General features: G+C 42.1%; 1 protein-coding gene across 1 annotated transcript in view; it reads left to right on the top strand.

Moving 5' to 3' along the window:
* The window catches only part of LOC146798423 (mucin-17-like), a 512,003-nt gene that overhangs the window by 181,506 nt on the left and 314,815 nt on the right, over positions 1-15,682 (top strand). The gene's annotated exons all lie outside the window — the stretch shown is intronic.

The raw sequence follows: 15,682 nt of genomic DNA, 5'->3' as shown, positions 1-15,682 counted from the left end.
TTCTAATCTTGTGTAAGTTGAGTATCACTCCTACAGATGGTATCAGGGCAACAAATATGTCCCCTACATTTTCACTAGCGCCTCTTTTGGTTCTCACATGTTGTTCCCTTGTTGGATAATCAAGTTGTCCCACATAATAAATTTTTGGAAAAACGAAGCCAATGTAGCATGTTTCATACCATCTATTGGGTAACCTGTAAAAAGCAGTTTTACCACAAATGTAATAGACTTCAGGTAAAACACGATCTGCTCCATCTAAGTATTATCCCAAATTTCCTCGAACTTCAAAAGTATGATCACATTTACTATTCCTTATGAAATGTGTGTCAATTGTGGATTTTCTAATGAATATGCATACTTCCCCCTCGTGTTGCCAATCTAAAACTAATGCTGACATATTTCCCAGTAACTTATGCCCACTTTCATCTTTAGCCCATTAGGATATTTTTGAATGATTCTTTCCTTTAGCCAATCTCTTCATCTGTCTTCTACTGAATCTATGAATGTCTTCCCTACACCAGTTAAGGAGCAAGTTCTGTCTATGTGTGTAAGTTGTCTCTAATGTCATGGCAGGTCTAAATAAATGTCCCACTATCTCAGTGGTTTTAGCATTAGGCTGTCGATTCAAGTGCTTCAGCACAGGAACGTCTTAAAAAACCAAGTCATGATTCGAATAATATTTTTGAAAATAACCCTTTCCATAGAATAAGCTCAGCAATAAGCTAGAGTTAACTCCATATGTCAAGGGGAGATGATGATATGTAACCTTCTCAACAACTGATGCAGGTAATTGCATAGCAATCCCTACCATCCATAGTGTCTACATACTCATAAAGCAATTTTGAATAAATATTCAATTAGTAATCTCCTCTAGAAGCATCTATATGTAAGTCTTTCTCTTCTATTACAGGTAAGCTATTTTCAATAGGAAGTGGTGTTTGAGGGGCACTTGTAGACCTAAGTTCTTCTACCTCTGAAGGATGGGGTAGACTTAACATTTCAAATAAAGCAATTAGTACTAATGTCACCATGACAAATACTCCTACACATAACCGTCCACGTCTACTAGTGCTTGGGTTAGGCTCCATGAGTTCTCTGATGACAGACCTTTTAACTAGAAGATTGCAGCACAGTTTTTTTCAGTCTGCTTCCACTTGCATAAACTGAAAAGCAATGTTCAAATGTCCTTTCCAGTAAAATATGTACAATGATCTTCATGAGACTGCCTTAGCCCTACCCCATGTTCTTCTTTTACTCTCCTTCAGCAGACTTGGACCTTGGTAGTTTGGGCAAATCTAACAAGTTCTTTCAGTAATAAATGCTCAGTTCAAACTCACTAATGATCACTTCCAGGATAAATTGGCTCAATCTGTTAGTGGCAATGCAATTTCAAAACTCAGTTCAGTCACAAAGTTCAATGCAAGGATGCTCAATTGGATGTGAAGTGTTAAAGCAAAAGGTGCAAAATCCTCTCTCCAAGTCGTTGACAGCTAGTTATGTCCATTCAGGTGAAGAATACCTCCAACAAGGTACTCTAGCTCTCTTTGATCTCCTTACTGTTGGTCCTTCTTCATCACTGTCACTTAGGCCAGATCCTTCAGTATCTTCTGGGATGCTGTGTGGCACATGCACTCAGGCAAACAGTGTCTACCTCTCTCCTGTCTTCTTGGCCACCGGTCTCCAAGTACAACTAATGTTGTTACTGCACTAGGTCCACCGCCAGGATCTAAATCTGGTGCAGTCAACGCTACCGTACCAGCTTCAACTGTTGACTCTTTCAGACCCCCTCAGGCTACACAAGTGCTGTCCCAGCTTCTTGTTGACCCCAACAGCTTGACTAACCTGCTCCGTCTGTCTCACTGTAACCACCGGCAGATCAGGAACAGGTGCTGTTATCTCATCAAGGGGACAAGGGACTCTGCGAGTATGAGCAGCTTGTCCCCATTTGGGTAGACCTTCTCACTTCGCAGCAGTTGTGGTGATCAGAACCACTTGGTAGGGGCCAAGGCTCCAAGCACGACTTGCGCATGTTTTTCTTCACCATAACCCACTCGCCGGCACTGAGATCCTGGCACTGCTCCTGTTGAGGCAGGGCTGTGGCCTCTCCAATTTGGTGAATGCAGAATGCACCAAATCAACCAGTCCTTTGCAGTAATCAAGAATCATGTCATCTGTAATGTTCACAAGTGCATTTGCAGGCACAGCTGGCAGACTCATGGCCCTTCCCATGATGATTTAATTGGGTGACAATCCTGCCATCCTATCTGGAGTACTGAATAGACTCATCAACACAAAAGTCAAAGCATAAGGCCATTTCAGGGATGTCAAGGCACACACTTTAGCCAATATGGATTTCAAAGTGCCATTGACTTGCTCCACAATGCCGGAAGCCTCCAGAGACATATCTCAACTCATTGCACACAGGCATCTTGATCAAGTCCAGTTGCATCCTGTTGACTCAGTATTACTGCTGTTCTTCTGCCTACATTCTGCTGTTGGCACACAACACATCTGTGACACAATCCTTCAACCATCAGCCTAAATCTTGGGTTAAAACACGTTTGCCTAAAAAAGCGCACTATGGCGTCTCCCTACATGTGCAGATCCATGATAGTGTTTCACCATTCGAGGGAACAAGCTATCTGGCAAAAGAGGTCTTCCATCCCTTGAAACCCAAACATCTCCTCGTCTCTTTTATTATACTTTAAACTAGAGCGCTATGTTCTAGACAGGATGTGCACTACCTTATGTACTCAATTATGAGTATATGAGCAATTCGTTAATGTTTAAATGTGCTTTTTATCACTTGTGGAATATATAAACATGCTATAAGACATAAACCATGAGTATCACATGAAAAGTATCCAGACAGTAATTCAATAAATCAAAATTATATTCTTCTTCTTGATGTGTTCTTCTTTATTGGACACATATCAATGAGAATCAAATCCAAAATGTAAGTTCAACAATCCATTTAGTATGTCAAAAAAGATGCTTTGATCAATCCCAATGCATTTCGGGTGCTATCGTCACCCTTCTTCAGGGGATATCTACAAACAAAATTAAATTAAAAGAGAATTTCATCACTTTTGTAAGATACAAGTTATATTTATCAATGGAGTGATTTAAATGTTAACGCTGAAGAAAGAATTTAAGAATTCAACAAAAGAGTGGTACTCAGCCAACCGGGAGGATTAAGGTGAAGCTGTGCATGTTTGTTAAAAGCTGATGGTAGACCAGGCTGGTTAATTATGGAAAGGGAAAGTCAAGAGACCGAGCTGCCCCCAGAACACTAAGGTAACGTCTATCCATGTGCACGAAAGGTTTAAGAAAATTCAACACCGAACTATAGCTACCTCTAAGTAGACGATCTACGAGCTGGTGTACTAGCTCAAAGCTGTTGGTTGACTAGGTAGCTTGCAAGCTTAAAAGCAAAAGCCGGAATCAGCATAAATTGTTCATAATAACGTGAGTCTCACTGTTGTGTGCTATTTACAACTCCAAATGAAAGCAAAAACTCACCGCTACTTCATGTCCATGTGAGAAGTTACTCACACTACACCAAAAGACCCGTGTCTTTATCAGCCTCGTATCAGGTTTAAATGCCGTGTGTGTCGATCTTTGTAAAAAACTACAGCTTGCTCACTTTGAAATATACATAAGTGCAAATATGATGGACATGACTGAATAAAAGGTCTTACGGCTCAATTACGTGTCAAACACCCAAGCAATACTTACTCTAAGCGTATCAAGAATCGCCGCTTGTGTCCAAGCTTCCTATGTGAAACCCCGTGAGTTATCGCGGTTAAAGAATGCTTGAACACGATTGACGTCAGTGTTCGTGCAACTGAGGGCGGACACCAGGGTGCCAATTACGATCCGGTAAAAAAAAATCCCGTACGACTCGTATCCGGTCTTTTTACCGTACGAATCGTACAAGTGCCGTACAAACTGGCAATCACGATTCGCATGGTAAAAAGCCCATACGAGTCGCATTGGGAATAATTCCCCACACGTCCTCGGGTCGGAAAAAGTGTCCGACACGTCCTCGGACGATTTACCGTACAAACGTGAAAAGCGAAGGCCGACCGGGGAATCACGATCCGTCCCGGGCGTCCGATTGTACAACCGTATGGTTAAAAGACCGTCCGTACCGAACTCCTATAGCAACCATGGAGATGTCCAAACAGGTGCCCGGTACGCGCCGTACCCCCCCCAGCCCCCGCATGTACGCGCCGTCCCCCCCCAGGCCACCCGCATGTACGCGCCGTACCCCCCCAGCCCCCACATGTACGCGCCGTACCCCCCCAGCCCCCGCATGTACGCGCCGTACCCGCCCCAGCCCCCGCATGTACGCGCCGTACCCCCGTGTATGTACACCCGAGTACGTGTCGAACTGTACGTGTTGAACCCCCCGTGTATGTACATCCGAGTACGTGTCAAACTGTACGTGTCGAACCCCCCGTGTATGTACACCCAAGTACGTTCGAGTCGTACCTCCACCCGTGTATGTACGGTGCGTACCCCCAGGATAAAGCTGAATCTACATGTCTCTGAGATGAAACCTCTATAGAAAACATGATAGTTCCATACGGTCATTCAATCCCTTCGGATTCATGGTATCCAAGTACCTGATCCAAAACGTCTCTCTCTGTATAATGTATTTGGCCATGTCCCTATCCTTTAGATCTTGGATTACTTCTATAACACAGAATCTTAGTTGTGCTATGGTGTGATGTGCTTCCACCCGGTGACATGCCAGGGGAGAGCTAAGATTGTGAGTGCGGATTCTACTTTTGTGTTCTGTAATACGAATACGTAGAGATCTATCGGTCTTGTAATACAGGCCACATGGGCATCTGATCATGTAAATAAAATTTCGAGTATTGCAATTGGCTGAAAAATTGAGTTTAATCAATCTCCCTGACCATGGGTGTGCTATGTGTGTATCCAAAATCACATTGTTACAGTGTGAACAATTGTAACATCTCATCATGCCTTTATGTGGTTGTATGCCTTGTGTGTCCTGTATTTTAAGTAATTCTTTAAGGTTGCGTGATCGTTTGTACGCAAAAATTGGGCGTTCCTTAAAAGATCGCCAAAGTCTGGTTCTGTCTGCAATAAATCCCATCTGTTCTGGATGATTTTCATGATAGCAGGTGAGAGGGTCGAGAAAGTGGAGACGAATACTTCTTTGTTCTTAGATGTTTTGGTTCTCTTCTCTAAAAGTACCGGTCTAGGAAACCCCTCTAGTCTGGACACTGCTTCTTCCACTATTTGTTGTGGGTACCCTCGTGCCAGAAAATCTTTTTTGGTGTCATTAAGAGTTTCCGACAATTGAGTTGGATCTGAGGTGATGCGTTTAATTCTCATGAATTGAGACAATGGTAAATGTCTTTTCAGAGATTCTGGATGAAAACTAGTGTACAATAATGTATTATTGCGGTCTGTAGATTTCTTAAAGACCTTGGTGGTGATGGTGGATTCCTTTAGTTCAATGGTTACATCTAGCTACGATATAGATTGACTATCTAAAGTGTATGTGAATTGAATCCTGGGATTGAATTCCTTAAGTTCACTGAGCTTCCTCACTAGGTCTTGTTTGTGTCCGTGCCACATGATGAAGATGTCATCAATATACAGGCGGTATATGATGAGGTGATCTGTCCATGATGGATCATTCAGTATGTTCTCCTGTTCAAACTTCATCATGAAAATATTTGCGTAGCTAGGGGCCCCCGCAAAACCCATCGATGTACCATTGGTTTGAAGAAAATATCTTTCTTTCCACCTGAAATAGCGGTGAAAGAGACTATACTGCAATAATTCAAGTAGAAAAACTTTATTTGCGGGAATGTTCTCCTGTTGTAGAAGTGCCCACTCTATAGCCTCAATGCCCTCAAAGTGGGGTATAGAGGTGTAGAGGGACACAACATCTACTGTGCTTAACCAGATTGATTCTCCAGGAAGTAATGTTAGCTCATTCAATAACTTTAGAAAATGAGTCCTGTCCTGAACATAAATGGGTCCTGATTGCACGAAAGGTTGTAGAAATGTATCCAAATAATGACCCAATGGTTTGTGAATGGAATTACAGCCCGACACTATGGGACGAAAAGGGGGATCACGCAAGTTCTTGTGAATTTTTGGTAGCATGTATACAACAGGTCTGCGTGGAAATTTAGTGTACAAAAATTCAAAGGTTTTGGAATTGATCCATCCCATGTCTTTGGCGTGTGTCAGTATGTGTATTAAAGTTGTTTGAAACTCTGAAGTGGGATCCTGACCAAGAGGTAAATATGTCGACTCATCAGACAACATCTCATTGACCTTGGATTCGTAAAAGTAACGATCCATTACAACCAGAGCACCCCCCTTATCTGCGGGGAGAAATGTCAATGAATCATTTTTCTTCAATGATTGGAGTGCTCTTTTATCTGAAAGGGTCATGTTCTGATGTTTTTTGGAAGGTGTTGGTAAGGAGGAGAGATCTCTTTTTACCAGTGTCTCAAAAGTGTCAAGAACCTTATGTGATGTTGGGGGAATAAAAGTACTTTTAGGTTTAAACTCTGTGAATTCCGAATCCGTAGACATTGTACTCATGGGAGTCTGATTGGAAAAGAAATACCTGAGTCTGAGCTTCCTCATGAACTTGTAAAATTCAATCTCTGTGTTAAATGGTGTGGTCTGGAATGTTGGTACAAAAGATGTTCCTTTGTTTAGTACTGCGATTTGTGCCTTTGACAGAATCACTGAAGAGATGTTTACTACTAATGCTTTTTCTGTCTCCTGCCTGTGCTGGATTGCTTTGCACTTTCCACTACCTCTGTGGGTTTTGTGCTGCTTGATTCGAGTAGAGGTTGTGTTGTGGGTGGATTGTTGGCTGCTGGGCTGGTTTCTAAAAAAGAAACCTTGGAACCTGAGGTGGGTGGTACTTCTGTAGGTGTTAAATCAACTGTTGATGGCACCGGTGGTCTGTTCAATCGAGTATCGCTGAGAGAAGCTACCCTCTCTTCAGATGAGGCCTTACGGGGTTTACGGTATGTGCGTTTCTGCGCATATACCTCCGCCCAGGAATATACCTCATCAAGCTTATAATCGATAGTGTCTCGCCTAAACTTACGTACCTTCCGCTCATGGATCTCTTTAGCATAGGAGTCTAATTTCTTGTTTATTGCTTCTAATGACGATCCCCAATCTTCTCTTGTCATACGTGTCTTTAATGATTCTTGTAAATCATTAATTTCTTGCTCTTTTTTGACACAACCAGCTCTAATATATACTTGCTGTTATGCTTCTGACACCTCTTTATGTAACCTCTTAACTTCCTTACAAGCACTGACTGCAGTTAACAACAGATTGCAAACTGTGGAATTTTATTTTACATTGTGGTACTCCCCAATAAAGGTGCAAGTATTTAGAGCACAATCTCTTGCTGTTTCATCTGCATACCTATTGCACGCTGTCACATGGTCAGTGCCTTTTCGTTGTGTGGTACACTTCATGGCTGCAGACTGGGCAGGTAACTGCAAAACCTGCAAAAGGTTGTGGACACTCTTGCCATTCCTTATGGGCGACCCCAAAGAGGTCATAAACCCACGTTGTGACCATAAGAGTCCAAACTAGTGAACAATTCTAAAGCAATACTGACTTTCAGTGAAAATTGTCATGCTCAGCTGGTCTGAAACACCTTATGCTCTAGTAAGAGCAGTCAGTTTTTGCCACTTGTGCTAAAAATACTCCTTGAAGTCAGGAGGCTTCGACCACACTTGAGACAGTACATACTGCGTAGGCAGCTCTCAGGCTTCCACCATGGTCTCATAAGCAGGAGCCTTCAACAAACATCACATAATCTGACACACCTTGTATGTCAGGTCTCAACTGCGTGCATAGTTCAGCAAAATCAAGACAATCATGCTCAACTTCACTTTCAGCCATGTCATTTCCAGGTATGGGCAAAAGGGTAGCAGTATTTAGCACAGTACACCTCCGCCTCAATGTAACATTCTCTGCACCCAGTATGACTTGCTCATACTTGGTGAGACAGCTATTGGTCTAGTATTGGATTCTGTTGTGAGTTAACAATACTTCTACCGAATGGGGGGAAAAGGATGACCCATAACAATGCTCTCACACTACTCTATTTTGACACCTGTGGAAGCCAAAGCTTTGAGACAGCCAGGCAAAGCCACAGCACCAGGATAAATTATAGCAGAAAGGTATGCTGTGGGTCTGCGAGCATTCCCGTGCAACGGGGTTAGCACTGAGAGAGCGCAGCCCTCCCTCTCACTGTGAAACAAAGCAAAACATTTATTATATTCACGCATTCCCAGGGCTGGGGCACAGAAGATACATTCTCACAGCTGTGAGAAGGCAATCATGCAGCTGTCATCCCATGGGACCAGATGTGACACATCTTTGCGTATTAGCCTCTGCAAGGGCTTGGCCATTAGGGAAAAGTTGGGAATCCAATGTCAACAGTAGCCCATCATTCCCAAGAACATTCTGACTTCTTTCTTTGTTGATGGCGGATTCATATTCACAATCGCCCCTAGAACCCCCCTTCCTAATTGCGAGTCGTAATTCCTATTTAGAGAATCACAAATAAATTGCGACTCGCTAAATAGGGTTTGTACATGGCCCTAGCAGTTTTTGCATGCACAAACGAGTTGCTAACCCGTTTGCGCACGCAAAAATGGGTCGTACATCTGGCCCCTAGTTCCTAAAGGAGCAGACCTCCTGCTTGTTTCCTTAGACATATGACCGACCACATATTCTCTTTACTACTTCTCTTAAGGAACTGCATACTGGGTTGATACATTTGAGATTCATTAGAGGCACCTATGCTGGACCTACAAGCGCCCCAGTCCCTTTATGATTTTGATACAGGTATACTTTTTCATTACCAGTGGGGATCGAGCATGTGATACAGGATGTCTTGTTGGTTCCCCATGGGGCAAATCCTTATCAGCTTTCAATTCAACTAACAAATCACCTTGAACCACCGTTTTAAATAAGGTATTGAAATAATTCCATAGAACTTTTGATATTTTCACAAATCAATTAACCCACCCTTTCACTGGATTCTCTCTCAATTTTGTAAAATCATTTGTAAAATGATGCAAGATCAGTCCTACTACAAGGTATATGGACAAACCCGCTACCAGGCACTTCTCTCATGGAAAGCATGTCTATATCCTCATCTTCCTCCTGTGTTCCAGACGGAGTCAATTGTAACCTGACTTTCTTAGGTTCCTTTTTATTTGAAGATCTACCTTCCCATTGATCTAAGTCACTCCACTTTCGAACATAGGCAATTAAATTATTTTCCAATGAATTCCTTGATCTGTAATTTAATTTATTATGGTTCACTAAAGCTTAACCGGGAACGTCTTTGGAAGGCTTTAGATTTCTGCAAATCAATTCCATATCTTGGGGCTATTTCAGATAATCTTTCATGAGCCTGTCCTGCACCTCTGGTAATATGTGTACACAGGAACAATAGTTCATCATCCTGCAGTTCAAGCATTTAATTATGACATGTCAAGAGTTCCAATTATCATTTCTTCTAATTCGTCTCTCAATTTAGCCACATCCATGACCATTTCTGTCTCTGTAACCTGAATATTCCCTCCACTAGTTCCAAAATTCCCATTTCCAGTCAGGGTGTCCATGCCTCTACCTTAATCATCATATTCTCAGGCAGTAGGACTTGGTTGTTTTACTGGGGCATTAAGAATTATCTCTCCGCTATAGGTACCACTACCTGCATTAGGTGGTGAGTTCAAAAGAGACATTTCAGAAGTTGGCGTTTCCGTAGGTATCTATGTCCTAGGGTACTGTAATTCACATTTGGAATCTCATTCGTTCTAGGCATGAAAAAGGGCGATGATCTCTGAGGATATCTCATAGTTGGATCAAACCCTGTCTGATTTAATGTAGGGTCTGCAATTGCAGCACATGGGGTATTCCCTTGTGTCAGAATCATAGAAGTCTGAGGAATTTATCTCATTGTCGAGCCCACTGAATTGTTAGCTATAGCGTTTGTTCCAGTAGGAACAGCCAAAGTATGTGTAGTATTTCCTACTGATCCTGGCTTATACAAAGGAACTACAGGACCAATTGCGACAGGAACGGTCAATACATCTGGAGCATCTACACAACAAGTGAATTTGAAGGGCTGTCATTCCTGAATTCTATTCCATAAAATTAGAATTTATAATTTCTGGTGCCATAGGCACATCAAAAGTCTTACCCATAGGTACATTACATGCTCCTCCAGTCTGGGTGGCAGTGTATAGAGTTGGACGGTTCAACAATAATTCAGTTATAAAATCTTCCTTTCAATCACTGTCACTGTCCTCAGCTATATTCTCTATGTCATCTGTTTCTTTCTTCTTTTTCTTATCCTTACATCTGCCTTCCTCTTCTCCTTCACTTGTTAGTTAAAGGATATAGTCTAGCTCCCTCAATCATATCACTTCTCCAAGGTTTCTGTCCTACATTCCCATATAGCATCTGCAAAAGTGCGCATGGCTTTCTTAATTCTTCCTTGAAATCTCACTCTGCCTAAGATAAGATGTATGTTCCCAGGCACTAAGTGCTTTGTGTTGTATAGGTGTAGGAGGCGGTTTCATGTCACACAGCGTTCTCCTTAAGTTCTAAATAATTCTCAAATTAAATGTGCCATAATGAGGAAATGTCAAAGGGCCATCTTTCTCAGTGATTTTATACCATTGTTCGAGCCAAATTGATAAAATACATGTGTCAAGACCCACGTCTATCGCCATAGTATGACCTGCCATACCTTCCGGTGGTGCCTCTTCCCCCTTTCTAACAGGCACAGTCACATCTCCCTTCACTAGGCTTTGTAATGCTTTAAAGAATTTCATTTTCAATCAGAATATGCAGTATTTACAAATGACTTTTGGTTGAAACCAGGAAAGGATTTTTCACCCACAATTCTCTGTTCGGCGATCACAACCAATATCAGTGTGTCTCTCTTTGGCCTATTCAACCAATACTAGTGTGGCTCTACACCAACTGACCTATACCAGCATGCCACACTGTGAAGTCAATGTCACTCTTCGCAGCAGCTCACCCGCTTTTACAATTTTCATAAGCACGTTCTCTAAGCAGTTTACACAAAACAAATGCAAGCAATTTCAACAACTAATTCTGTCTGCTCCTCTAAAGAAATTAAAGATTATTCACACACACAAGAGATAGTTCAGAGCAACACTTTCCACCCTATTCTGACATTCACTGCAAGTGAAACCTCAACCAGCGGAATCTTACTCGGATTGATACAGTTCTTCCCTGTGCACTGATATCAACTATACCAATCACATTTCACAATTACACAAAGATAAAGTCTCTATCTCAATAATGCTGTCGAAGTATGTCTCACGACTAGCACCACAACACAGCAGACAACTACACCCAGTGGCTTCTACACTGACAAATTGAGTTTTAGTCTCTCTTTAGCTTTCCTGGGATCTTAGGCCACGACTGACCCAATAATCACTTCAACTTTGCTGCATTAAGTGCCACATTCACACATCACCTTAAATCATCACAGCAGTACACCACACAGCCACTGCAAAATACTACTATCTAAGCATAAGCAATTAAAATGCACAACCCGATTAATACGCACACTCCTCCACTGCTATAATTTGTTTCCAAACCAATGGAACTCCATAAATCCTTTGAACAAACCATAGGCTTTTGGGATTTGGCCTGGGTTTGTGCAATTTCAGAATAGGACACCCTAACTCCCTCATGTCAGTGGAAAGCCATCCGAAAGACTGCCAGATTTGATCCAGCATTTTGGGCCTCCCCTCTTACCTTTAGTCCTCCGATGGTCCTTTTATTTTCCGCCTGAGAGGTGATGGGAGTTAACATTACATCAGTCAATCTCAATTAACACTGCAACCTATTTGGCTATATAGTAAGAACCAGGAATCAGTAATTATGGTTAAAAAAATGTATTACAAATTTGCAATCAAGATTAGGTACACGATTCTTAGTACCATGCTATAAAGATACAGAATAACAACGAGGAAGCATAACATCCGGAAAAAGTTGAGGTGGAGCAATATTACGCAAACAAAATGTTCAGTCACAGCAATACAAATGTTTAATATTAAAATGTGATGCTCATAGGAGAGTGTCAGGTTTTCTCGCCTATACATTGGTAAATCTAAACCACCTAAATCAGAGATCCCCAGCCAAGAGGTTGGCTCTTGGAATACTAAAGAAACTCAAAAAATGAGGGGATTTCCATAAAGGAAATTAGAACACGGTAAGGAAAAAATGAGTAGGAAGGTGTCGTCCTATCAGAAGCTGGTCAAGAGTCTTCTTGGGTCAGGGAATAAGTGTTAGCCTTAGCCACACTCAGAAAAGAATCAAAGGAAGCATAGAGGTCTGGACCTCTCAAGTCTAAAAGGGAAGTGTGGTAGCCTCAGACAGTGTCGACTCCAATTATTCACACAAAAAATATTCAGGTAACACCCCTCTGTACGCATCATCAGGGGTCCATTGTTTTCTTACAATCTCACGTTGCTGATTGCAACATTCGCAAAGTATCTTACAATGGAAATGGGAATGACATTGTCTGCTCACACACAGGCTATGTCGTAAAATTGCTGAATAGGCCTTTCAGTTAACACTATGGCTCTCCATGTTCTTTTGTCAAGGTCTTCTTATTCTGAGGCTATCTCCTTTTATCACTAGTACATGTATCTATTCTCAACTAACAATGCATGTGAATACCTGCAAGAAATGTCATGGCAGAATTTGGAAAACAATATTTATGCAGCATGGTAAATTGGCCTATTAAAACAACTTAAAGTATTAACTCCACGGTGCACATTTAATGTGGGTGCACATTTAAACACAAATGAATATGAATGGTCAGTACATTAGATTCATATTATATAAGCCATACAGTAAAATCTTAAATGTATGTATACATATAAGTATGTCTAGGAACTACACTTTTTAATACACCATATGAAACATTAGTGCTGACATTACATAAACTAATTTGTTTCTTGAGTAAAGGACTTCATAACATGAGGATGGTTTTGTTTCTACTCAACATCTGAATAATAAATGTCATTCAATATATGAAGGCACACTAATGTAAACTGAATTCATCTTTATAGTGAATACATGTCTACTAAGTCGGATGGTTCACTAATAACTCAGTTAATGCAGCAGTAGCGGCTACAACTATAAAAATGTGGTAAGCGGCTACAACTATAAAAATATGGTGAGGCGCAAAGGCACCAAACTCACCATATTTACTGCTTCCCCAGGTGTGGCTCTTCTCTCCCCATATCAGGGTCCTCGAGCAGGAAAAGGAAGGACTTCCTGTCTGCTCAGGGGAACAACATAAAACAATCCTGGAGCTGCCCTCAGAATGAGAGCAACCCCAGGATTGGTAGGAGCAGGCTAACTCAGCGCTCATTTTGAGGCTTGGGGCCTGTACCAGCAATCCCCGGCTGTTTCACAACCATGGGGACGCTGGGTGGGCACTGTGCATGTCGGCTGGCTGTAGTAAACCAGCCGGCAAACCCGACATGCGCACTGCAGTGGCGGCTGTAATCCTGCAATTGCAGGATTTAGCCCAGTACTCACACTGCGCTTGTAAGTAAAATGGCATTGACGTGCAATTTTACTTATTTGTGTGTGGCTGCACTTGCAGCAGGTAAGGAGACACTCCTCCATTCTCGAGGAGGAGCCGCCCCTGTCATACAGTTTAAGGCACATATTAGGAGTAAATTCACTAATCCTACAGCAAGTGCACTTTGGAAATAATGTCAAGTGCAACACTTATTTTATAGCGTTAGACTACACAATAAACATGTACTAAGTGCACATTCTTAACATGTATCTGTTATGAAATTGTGATGTATTCGTGACTTGTAAAGAATGGGCAAAATTGTGCTGCACCAGAAGCAAAATAGAAATATGTATGCTGTAAATTACATCAACAAACATACAACATGGTGCTTGTGGTGTCCACATACGTTCGGTAATTGCCCCAATTGTTTTGCCTACAGGTTGTAACTACAAGACCATGAATATCCTGATGCAATTCTGGTACCCACTGATTGGCAAAGGCTGGAATTCAGTTTGCAGAGTCATTACCATTATATCGTAGGACTAGGCAAAATTACCTCATTTCACTGACCAGAATTCTTGCCTGAGTTTATGTTTACAAGGAGATGTGTTTGCAAGACAAAACCACGCCCCTTAAGGCTTTAATGTGGAGTATTTTGCAGTTATCACTTCCACCAAAACTTGTTCATCCAACCCAAGTTGTGTACTTTACTCTCAAGTGATTCTGCACCAATGCACCCTTCAAACCAAGCCATGAAGACTACTCAAATGTTCTTCCCACCACCACTCAGGCACAACAGCGCAGAGTCATTCCAACGCGCTTTTGCCCACAAACAACCATCCTACTATCCCATTCGCTCTCCCTTCCTGGATATATTCTTTAACCTTTTGACAACACTCTGCCCAATGGGAGGTCAAACCCAGCCTTCGAAATTCCCAAGGCTCACCCTCGCTTTTAGGGTTATCCCATGGCCAATACAGGCAGTACCTAAAGAACGTTGTGGCATTTTAGAGAGTTCATGGAAGGAGGGTATGCTGTTTCAACTGCTAGAGGTATGGGTGTTTATACTCTGCCTGCCTTGGGTCACCATTCTGAGTTTCTGGGTATTTGGGGAAGCAACGTCGATACAAGGCGAAGTATTACATCTTCATTCTGAATGTTAATCCTAAAAATGGGGGATAATGTAGTAATGCCAGGTTTCCCCGAGTTCTGAGCTGTAAACTCGAAATAGTATGCTATAACCCTGCACAATGTTTGACAGGTTGTACCTTAAGAAATGTGTGTCATGCTTGGCTTGACACACTAGTTTATGGGAAAGTAGTGATGTAGTTCATAGTTTCCATTTAACTTTACATGCCATTGCTCTATTGCACAGAGCCAAAAAACAGCAAAATCAGTCCCCAAGAAATGCGGTTGACCACACAGAAAGAGGCACCATCTCACACGTTTTGTTCTATTCAATCTGCTAGAGAAATGGCCCAGATGACAAATGTGCATAAATACTGGTCATAAGGGAATCGGTTTACATCACTCACAGGAATTGAGCCTCCATGCTGTTTTGGCTCATTATGGAACATCATTTTTTTCAAATGCTTCTTGCCCTGCATATGTGCAGAGGCAACAGTGAGCAATCCATTGAGTGCTGCCAAATTCTGATAAATGTGTGGATGCTTTGGATCAGGGGCAGTGGTGAGTGTCAGGGAGCAAGGCATGCTCATGTGGCAGAGGGGCGCATTTCATGTTTTCCTTGTCAGAGAGGGGGACAGGCAGAAGCCAGACTGCACTTTGGCCATTGCCACATCCTGATCCACACTTTGTATCACTGGTCAGAATTTCTGGGTGGTAAACTCATGCTATTGTTCCTGCACATGGTGGCCCTAGTTGTGGGAACATCAGGGCACTTGTGATCCAAGGCAGTGGTATCCCACCAGAGGATATCACAAGGCGTGACCAGTAATCGGACCCATGGAAGGTTTTGTTCAAACTCATTGGGAAAATTCTACAGGAGCCTAAGACAGTAGTAAGACGGGGTGGCTTTTACATGGGTTT

Source organism: Triturus cristatus, chromosome 9 (genome assembly GCF_964204655.1).
Source record: "Triturus cristatus chromosome 9, aTriCri1.1, whole genome shotgun sequence".
Classification (NCBI taxonomy): domain Eukaryota; kingdom Metazoa; phylum Chordata; class Amphibia; order Caudata; family Salamandridae; genus Triturus; species Triturus cristatus.
This window is presented reverse-complemented; position numbering and strand designations above follow the sequence as displayed.